A 10,541-nucleotide genomic window follows, 5' to 3' on the forward strand; every position below is an offset into this window, starting at 1 on the left:
TTTTTAGAACTTGTGGGCTTAATATACCACACATCTGCATGATTATAAAAAACTTCTCATTAAAGGTAAAATGAGAAGTATAAAGTTAATTGTTATTTTAATATTTTTGCAATGAACTAATAAAGAAATATTGTCACATAAACGAACGGAGTATTAAGCTATCACAAAGGAAACAGACAAATGAAGTTAAATTGATGGACACTTGACATATGCTCGATTAACTTTGTGACCTCTCGATACGTGTCTAGTATGTGCCATTTACATGAATACTTGGATGATTATGGCTTGTGTTATTTCAACTTCTAGCTTAAATATATCAATCAAGTGTACTTTAAAATCTCTAACGGAACTCTTCTAAGGGTAAGGGGTAGGTCTTTTCAAAATTTGGCCCTAACATGGCAATACAAAAGTATCATATTGTTTGACAAACATAAACAAAAAAATGCAATCAGGTTTAATTTATGATCAAACTTAAACTAAACTTATGGTGAAAATGAAGTACACATTTGTTCCAATAGATCACAACCTAAAACCTCATAACTATATAACCTTTAGTAGGGCTTAACTTGCACATTAATATAACATTATAATGTCAAGAAGCTAATTCAAATTATGTGTAATTCAAAGGTCGATTTATTGTAATTAATTGTCCTTACCTTCATTCTAGTAAGGGATTATATTTTAGGTTATTCACCAATGGTCCTCGGTAATATCTCATGTGCTATGCTACTGTCTAAATAAGTGTCAGTGTCCTTTGTTTAGGAAGAAAATGGAAATCTCTTGCATAGAGATGCTGATGAAAGTAAGAATTAAGCTTTATGACTAATATTTAAATCTAAATCAAATGATTTATATGATAGCAAGCAACAACTCCTCTTCTAACAAAAGGACATTTTGATTAATCATAAGAGGACAATAGCCTAGATATGCAATAATTCTTGTAGTACTTCTCTGATTCTTTCAATTTAATTGTCTCTACAGATTTCAACAGATCGTCTTGCAGCATCTTTATGTAAAGCCTTTCCCTTTGCCACTCTTATCAAATAAAAGCTTATCTATTCATCCTATACAATATTTTGTTTCTTTTGATATTTAGGGCAAACAAATATGCAGAAAATGAAAGAAATGGTTAGTATCATGGATTGTCACTCAATTTTCATTTTATTACATTAGAGTTACTAAACTACTTTTTGTAACGAAAATCATTCAATTCATCAAAATATCATGAAAGTCACTAAATAATTCTCTGTAATAAGAAAATCGCTCAATTTTATCTAAATATCACAAAAACTAATTTAATGACTTTCAGTGATACATTTAGGAAAAAGATTTACTCATATTTATACTTATAAAAAATAAGTTAATGATTTCTACGACGAAAAAATTAAAGTTGAGTCACAATATGTAGAATTACCCCTCAAAGAAATACCGTACGTGGAATATATGGCCAGAAATCACGGTCTAAAACCTGACAATGGATAATTAGACTGTAAAAAGTTCAGAACACATATGGATCAGAAAACTGATTTTCGTTTTTTAAGTGTTTCCTAGGACTGAACTTGTCATTACGTCAAAAGACTCAAAAACATAGAGGGGTTGACTGATATTATCAAAGAAATCTCTTTTTGATCAATTTTATAGGTATTCTACTATAAAATCTCTTTTTGATATTGCAGTCAAGGTTTCTTTAAAAATAAAAATGATCCAATTAAACAAAAATGTAGAAATTAAGGGGTCGTTTGGTGCATCGTATAAGCTGGGATAACTCAACATTGTTTTTTTGTACCATATTTGGTAGAAGTATCTTTATCCTGAGATAAATTTATACCTTCTACCAAACAGAGTATAACATGAAGTACAATCTTAAAGATGGGATATTCCACCTTATCCACTAATCTTCAGATTATTTTATCCTATCTTTCAAATGGAATAAATTAGTCCCAAAATTATAATTCCGAAATAATTTAGTCCGCGTACCAGACAAATGCAATATAATGATAACCTTTAAATTTATCCATCGTTTCTTCTTTAAGTTGGCAGCTGGCACTTTACTTTAGATACGAAATTTACTGACTCGGCTTTCCAACAACTTAAATTGATTAAGGAAAGAGTTATCACCTCTGTCTTATTTTATGTGCCACTTTTTGAATTTTGAGATTTAAATAATTTTTTTTTAACTGTAATTGTTTCATATATCTTTTAAATATTTTGAATTGTCAATATTGTGAATTATAGTACGTTTTCATATGTTCTCCAAATATGTAAATTTTATTTTAAAAAATTTAAATATTCCATACCTAAATTCATGATAAAAAATTAAACTGTTCGACTCTCGAAATTCGAATTAAGCCATATAAATTAGAACAAAAAGAGTAATATAAATCCTTACTGCCGACAGGAGTACGCAGTAATTTCAAGAAAAGATGAGTAAAGGGATCACAAGAACAAACAAAAAGAGAAGCAGGCAGAGGTCGAATGAATGCACGAATGGGTCGGTTAAACCATGTTACGTCTATGGCTTCTTTTTTCCACCGTATTTCATATCCACTTTTAGGCTTAATTAATCTGAAGTTGCGCTCGATCACTTTGGATGCAAAACTCTTTCTAACAAATATGTTTTCATTTTACGGTTCTGACTCGGAACCTCTAATTAGAAATTGAGAAATGTTTCCTGATACTTCACCATAATTGATTGACACTTATGTTTTCCTAACATCTAATACACTTTTTTTTTTTTCTGTGGGTGGCATATTAAAGAAAGAGATCTGAAAATGACCAGTGCTACAATCACAAGTCATTGTCATAGTGATCTTTTGAGGCAGGTTATGAGACGAAAGTTTGTGTCTTTTAATTGATGGGACAATTCAAGAGTTTGCTAAACAAGGAAAGTACCTATTTCTACCCTTGATCCTCTACAACTTTCTTTCATAGTATGAACGACTTTCCCAAGGTGGCCCTCCACTCCATATAGAGCCTTTCTTTTGCCACTTCATGGCTCATGCATGCAAAATCAATGCTCCCTTTATGGCCACAATATTCCCCCATTCTTCCTCGAACCTATCACTAAAAGAGAAAAAGAGCAAGCTTAGCAATGAATTTCGTTACTAATATGTCGTTAAATTATTTATAGCTAACAAGTTTTTAAACAATTTATCGTTAATTCATCCCTAAATATGATTAGCGGCAAAATTTCCGTTTTAGCTACAAAATTTATTCATTGCTAATTTATGTTTTCTTAGTAGTGTATTGCCAAATGCCAAATGCCAAATGCCAAAGCCAATCAATTCTCTTATGCACTAAAGTTTTTAACTTTTTTCTCTTCCATCTCGTGTTTGTGTTTGCCTTTGATTTTATACGGATTTGGACATAATCATTTGATCTACAAGTACCCTCTTTGCTACCCTTTTCGGGAAGCTTTGATTGGACACGTCTATTTAATTTGAGATTCATGTTTCCTTGGACTTTTCTCGTTACTCGTGGGTGTACATATCCAAGGGTTCTTAACACTGAATTTATGTGGCCAACCGAATGAAGTTGAGACAAAAAGTGTCCCAATGTTTGAAATTTTATCTTTTGCGAAAAATAAAAATAAAAAATTACAACAGTCTTGAATTATTTTGTCACTCGCTTAACAATTTTTTTTTAAATGATCATTGTGGCTCATCAGACATAAATTCTTGTTGTGATATACGCATAAGTTGATTTTGGCTATGAAACGAGGGTTTGGAACATTTCAAAAAGTTACTGGTTGTGAAGATAGTGTAACATATTGCCTATTTAGCAGAAGTTTTAATTGTATTGACTTGTGAAAGCAACAAATGCCGTTTTTTTTGTTTACTTAAAAATAGCACTTGTAGCCAATTTGACCAGGTTCACTAGATTGAAATATTTTGAATTTTTGCCTCATAACAAATTAATTTATGTCCACAACATATGTATGATGGGCAACAAAGGCCATTTTAAAACATCTTGTCTAGCGGAACTGAAAGTTTAAGAATAGAGAAAATCCATCGATACCCCCTGAATTTGGACCTTTTTTTCTTTCTTTTTTCAAGAAGACACTTAAACTTTGCGGGGGATCTATTACCCCCATTGAATAACTTTGAACTGGTATAAGAGCCCGTTTGGATGGGCTTAAAAAAAGTGACTTTTATGTATGAAGTGCTTTTAGAACTTTTAAGTGCTGAAAATTATTTTTATAAATAAGCAGTTGAGTGTTTGGATAAAAGTGCTTATGCTTAAAATAAGTTGTTGATGTGTTTGGTAAATAAGTGCTGTTAAGCACTTATTTTCTGTCAAAATGACTGAAATACCCTTAAATCTGTTAACACCATAATAAGTTGATTTAAAAGATTTTTAAACTCTAAAGTTGATTCAAATAAAAAGTAATTTATATTTTAAAATCACTTCCACTATAAAATGTTTATTTAAGTTAATTTTTTTATAAATACATGTTACTTAAGGGGGGTGCATGAGCTAAAAGAGACACTTATTTTGGAATGAAGAGTTGTGTATTAATTATGAGAATATTAATTAAACCATTCTTCTTCCTCCAACAGATATATCCTATGTTAATGGTGAAGAGTGGATTTTACAAGATTTAATGATACGTTTTGGCACTGATAATAAATGTTGAGTTCTTCTCTGTAGATTATGTTTTTGGCTACTGTATTGTTCCTGGAAAGTCCTTCTCGTGTATAGTCTTTAAAAATGTTCATTTATAAATTCTTGTGAAGACAAATTTTTACCACTATGCTATTCACTATCACCACACAACTACCAATTACCCCCAGTACTTGGCATTTCCACCACTGCCACCACCGTAAGTTGGCCTCTACCAACACTTATTCACCTCCACTGCCAATCATATCCACAACTAATCACCATACATCGATCACCAACCTTCATTGTACAACATCTTACTAATCATATATATGTTAGTCAATTTTAAAAACAAATAGAGCCTTAGTTTTCCTTGTTTCAAGCAGTGTTTTAAAAAGCACGGGTGTCAAAGATGGAGAATTTGACACAAAATAAAAGTGCTAATACAACCGAAAGCACTCCACTATAAATACAAGAAGTGGAAAATATTCATATAATACAAGCATCAAGCATTAGAAATGTCACTAGCAATCATATCACGAAACCCCATCCAATAGACATCATTTTGTTCTCCTACATCTTCGACATCTACATTGTTAGCTCTTGAAGTTGTGCCAATATCATTAGAATCAACCGATGGAATATAGCTCTCATTCTCGGCTGTTTGGAATGCATCATCCACATTGCATTTCTTTCTAATATAATTGTGAATGGCCATAGTAGCAAGTACGATGTCCCTTTGTGTGTCAATGTGATAGTATGGCATGTCTCTCAAAATAGACCATCTTGCTTTCCAAACGCCAAATGTGCGCTCTACTACATTTCTACAAGAAGAATGTAAATAGTTAAATTTCTCAATGCGTCCTCTTGGCTCTCGCAATTGTCGAGTTGCACTGCGGCGAAATTCAGCTAGGTGATATCTTACATTATTTCCTTTGTATGGAGCCATGTATCCTTTCATGTGTGAATATCCTGCATCAACTAGATAATATTTGTTTCCGCGTGGATGTGGAAAGTTGAGCTCTTCTCTACGAAGGGCCTCAGCAAATATACGACTATCGTGAGCTGCTCCTTCCCACCCAGCCCATGCAAATGTAAAACACATATTAAAATCAACAACGACGAGAATATTCTGAGTCGGATAACCTTTACGTCCAATATATGGTATCTCTTGACCTTGCGGTAATCTAGCTTTAACATGTGTGCCATCAATTGCTCCAATATAGTCCTACAAGAAGTGAATGTAAAATAAGAAACTTGGGATCCATTTTTTTCTCGTTGAATTCTAAGGGGCAAGAAACTATCATAAAGCTTTTGTTATATAAGGGTAGTAAAGATACAATGCAGAATAACAAATTATCATAAACGGGTTACTTACTTTAAAGAAAGGGAGATATCTTTGTTTACATGGCTTGTGAGCATCGCAACCATCATTATAATTTGGATGTGGTTGAATGATATCTCTTGCAAGCTTACAAACGGCCTTTAAAACACTATGAAAGTGTCTATGAATTGTCTCTCCAGAATGTTGAAAGATATCTTGTATCATTCGATTTCCAACTCCATGTGCATAAGTCATCAAGAATATGCCTAACATTTCATGTATACACATTCCACGAGTGGGTTTAAGCCCATATTTATCAGTTAGGTCATTGGATAGATCAATGAACACCGCCTTCTTCAGTCGGAAATTTTCATAACAACGAGTCTCATTTCCTCGTAATATCTCTTGAATAAACTCATTTCCAGAGCGCATTGATGTATGACAAGGTTCTTTGCATAGGTATTTTTCACAATACATCAAAATGTATTTACCTGTTATATGACATAAAGCCATCCGCTCCTTCTCATCTTGCTCTCTCCGAATCTCTTCTAGTTTTTGATCTTCGTCATCTAACAAATCACTTAAATGAGGAGATACCACATTGCTAATATCCCAACTTTCCATTTAACTGAAAATGGAAATGACTCAAATTAGTAAAGAATGAAAGTTTTTCCAACAACCCAATTTTAAGATTTTTTAGAAACTCCATCGTTTCAATGCACTCATATCTATCTTCGGAAAATCACATTGTAAATCTCAAATTACTATTCCATCAAAGAAAAACAACCACAGCAATACATAAAGTTTCCACATTCATTAAAGCCAACACAACAACAATAACCATAAGGTCTAAGGATACAACCACAACGTCAACACAACATTAACAATACATAAAGTTTACACGTACAACCATAAGATTTAGGGATACAACCGCAATGTCTAAACAAGAAGCAATAAGTAAAGTTTACACGCACAACCATAATGTTCGAACATTAAACAATAAAAACATTTAACCATAGCAATGCAATCAGCCCATTTTCTCAAGGTGTAACTGATAGTTATACTCCAACCAAGATTTTCGAGCTTCATCAGTTTCCATCTTAAGAAACAGTTGACGTACATCCTTCTTAAGAAACATGTTGCAAACATAGTTGTACTTTCCACTCCCAGCAGGAATATCAGAAAAATTTGCCAACATATTCATACACTTATCGATGACGGGATCATCTACCGAAGGGGATGTAGCAGTGCTTTTACTAGACATAAACTCCACTAGAGAGTGTATATCCTCTCTCATTGATGCCGCACCAGATTTTGCCTTATTGTTTTTTTGACTTGATTGCTAGTGCCAGTATCATCAATTGAACCTCGTCTTTTAAGTGACAGCTTAGGAAACATAATAGAATCCACATTCTGTATATCATCACTTTCATCATTCCCTTCATCACTAGGATTGATAAAGTGTTCTTTGTCATAGCCACCAATATTATTTGTTCCTTCTTCATCATGATCTACTCCAATGCCAGACATTTGTTCTTGATTCGCTACACGTGCTCTTTCTCCAGTAGCAACAATATCAGAAAACAACGCATCATAGCGATACCATATAAGTGAAAGATCTATTTTCCTGAACTTATTGTATCGATCATCCTCCTGTAACAAAAAAATCAAAACTACTTTAAACTAACCAAGAAATTTAGCAATGAAAGAAAAAAAGAAAGACATATATAAAAATGTGAGAGATGTACCTTAATTTTTCGCTCCCACCAATCATCATCTGCCATAATTGTATTTTTCGTGGCATCCCATCCTAAACCTGTCTCCCCTCTCATCAACTTCTTAAAAAGAATCCAATCTTTTTTCATGTTATCCCAATGATTTTTCATTTGTTTTTTTATCATAGTTTCTTCCCGTGGCTCTATTGAATTCTTCAACAACATTATTCCATCCATCTCTATTTAAATGAGTGTGTGGTCTACGTCCTTGTCTAATCTCATTTTCACACAAATCTATAAATTTAATGTTGGCATCATCATCCCACTTAGCATTACTTCGTGCTTTACTACTTTCCGACATGATTGAATGTAAACAATCTAAAGAAAGGAGAAATAAACGTTCATGAACTCTGCAACATCATAATGTTGGCAGCCCAATAACTAAACACACAGCCACAATTCCCTAGTCACAGCTTTTTGTACACATACCAAAATAGAGAGATAATAAAGAAGAAGTGGAAGCAGCAACCGCAGCAGCAGCAGCAGCAGCAGCAGCAGCAGCCGCAGCAGCAGTATCTACTAGAAACTTCTACATTTTCTTGTTATTATTTCCTCTTAACCTAATTTAATCATGCAGTCACAAGCCAATCACAGAAGTCCCAGTTCCAAATGAGAAAATCATCATTATTCTGACATGAGATTGGATTAGAACGGCTATAGGTAGTATAACATATAACAGATACGAAACTAATTGAAAATATAAATAGGTTATTGCCATTCATCTTTCAGAAACTTGCACACAGGTAGCGGAATACTTGGCCAGAGTGATCCCAAGGGCGTAGCAATGTATGTCGAAGGGTGGTCAGTCGAACGAGAAGTACTTCACACCGTAGATTACTGCATAATTATGATAAAGGGACTAAAAGCACATAAATCAAAAATCTTGAAGAACCACTCAAAATATTATCTGCGTAACAATGTCATTTTGTAATTAAATTAATAGGAACTATCCCTTCTTACTGATAGAAACATATCTTGGCCTTTTTGATGGTTTTCTTGACCTCATAGAAAGAATTGGGTTTATGTATAGACTATCCTGAAGCAATACACCAATGTTAAAGGATTTAGCTCTTCCCTAACTCCAAGACATTTAACAATTGACTGACTATCTATAACTCTGAATAACTGGTTTATGCATGATACGAATTACGAATATCAACAATTACAGAGCATTTGGCTGCAGTTTCTTTTGCTTAAATGAGAAAAGCAAGTACTAAAATGAAAATGAAATAGTCCAGACACTATTCAGCTCAGAATCACACTGGAAGATGGACTTTTAAAGTAGCTACTATACAGCAAAATGTGTAGTTCAAAGGCAACTACCACGGTACTGAATACAGATATACATCACCACCCAGACTAGTACATTTCTATATGTTAAAACACAATGCACTTCGACTGTTATTCATGTAGATATATCCACATGTTTGTGTTTACCGCATTAGCTGAAGGCCTTTGTACTTACCGCAAATCCATAGGCTATAGTGAACGAAAAGATACAAGAAATCTGTTGTGTTCAGTATACTAATCTTATCAAATAGAGTTATTATTTACTTAAAAACCAAAAATATTTATCGCGAAGAATATTAAATTAAAAGCTTTCATGTGGATTTTTTTTCTAATTATCCAATTTGTGAATTTCAAACTTTACATATCACGCAGGTGACATGTAGTGAAGTTGTTGTACAATTTAAAATATGTCGGACCAGTCCTAGAACTATTTTTTTACAACCGTGGTTTCCGGACCAGCTTGCGTGCACCTCAACTAATTTAACGAGCACAGGTACCGGGTAATTCAGTCCACTAGTGCTTGGAAAAATGGGAAGAAATTACCAAACACACCACTAAACTAAGAAATTTCAGCAAAAAATAGTTGTAGGTATCATTATCCAAAAAAAAAAAAATCACCATATAATACTAGCAGATTCCTTGGTTATAGCTAATAGATCTCTGTTAATACAATATTGAATCACCTTCGACAACAATTTCAATCCGTAATATCCACGATAATCAAACAATTATTTCAAAAGCGCATTAACAAAGGTCGATTTCAAACAAAATTGTTCAAGCAATGCTACACACGAAGCAAATAAAAAATGAATGGTCTCACTGATTACACTAAAAAATTGGAATCTGAAAATCGCACAGTACCTTTATCGACAGTATCTCAGCAACAGAAGAAGCAATTTCTTCGAAACCAACGAACTTAGATACGAAAATGAAAACACAAAATCAGTGATTTACAACGAGCTTATCATCACTGATTCTACTGAGAGTTTCAGCGTAGAAAAAACACAAGTATGCAGAAAAAATCCACATGCAAGATGAAATAAAGCTAAATTACAATTTGTAGAGCAAAATCAAAGAATAAGGAAGAAGAATACCTTAGATCAGTAGAAACTTGAAGAACTCAAGCGATTTTCAACATTGATTTTTAGATTTACAACCTTACATTTTTTTAAGAACTCAGCGATTTGGGGAAATTTTAGAGAGAGAAAGAGAGGAGAGTGGGAGTGAAGAAAGTTCTGGGTTTGGAGGCTGCGTTGTTGTAGAAGATGATGAACAGATCGTGGAGGCTGCGTTGTTGTAGAAGAAATGAGGAACAGATCGTCTTTTAGGGCTTTAGGGTGAGAGGGTAGTTTGGGAATTAAAATAAAATATAAGGGATATAAAAATAATTTCAATGGTCAACGAAAATGGCTTTAAGCCCTCAAAAAAAAAAGTTAGGATTCCCAACTTTTCATTTTTGGGTGACTTTAAGCACTTTATGGCTTAAAATAAACACTTTAAGTTGATAGTCAAACACTACAATAAGCTCAAAAGGGCTTATAAGTTGGGTT

At 33.4% G+C, this 10,541-nt stretch overlaps 1 long non-coding RNA gene and 1 pseudogene across 1 annotated transcript; both read right to left on the bottom strand.

The window, feature by feature from the left end:
• Positions 1-5,008: 5,008 nt before the first annotated feature.
• On the bottom strand, positions 5,009-6,440 carry LOC132629324 (uncharacterized). The gene is made up of 2 exons (XR_009578177.1): positions 5,528-6,440; positions 5,009-5,426 (listed from the first exon to the last, which is right to left on the bottom strand). It is a non-coding gene; the product is annotated as an uncharacterized LOC132629324 (long non-coding RNA).
• Positions 6,441-6,763: 323 nt separating this feature from the next.
• On the bottom strand, positions 6,764-8,184 carry LOC132629323 (L10-interacting MYB domain-containing protein-like; annotated as a pseudogene).
• Positions 8,185-10,541: the final 2,357 nt, after the last annotated feature.

This window comes from Lycium barbarum, chromosome 2 (genome assembly GCF_019175385.1).
Source record: "Lycium barbarum isolate Lr01 chromosome 2, ASM1917538v2, whole genome shotgun sequence".
Lineage (NCBI taxonomy): Eukaryota > Viridiplantae > Streptophyta > Magnoliopsida > Solanales > Solanaceae > Lycium > Lycium barbarum.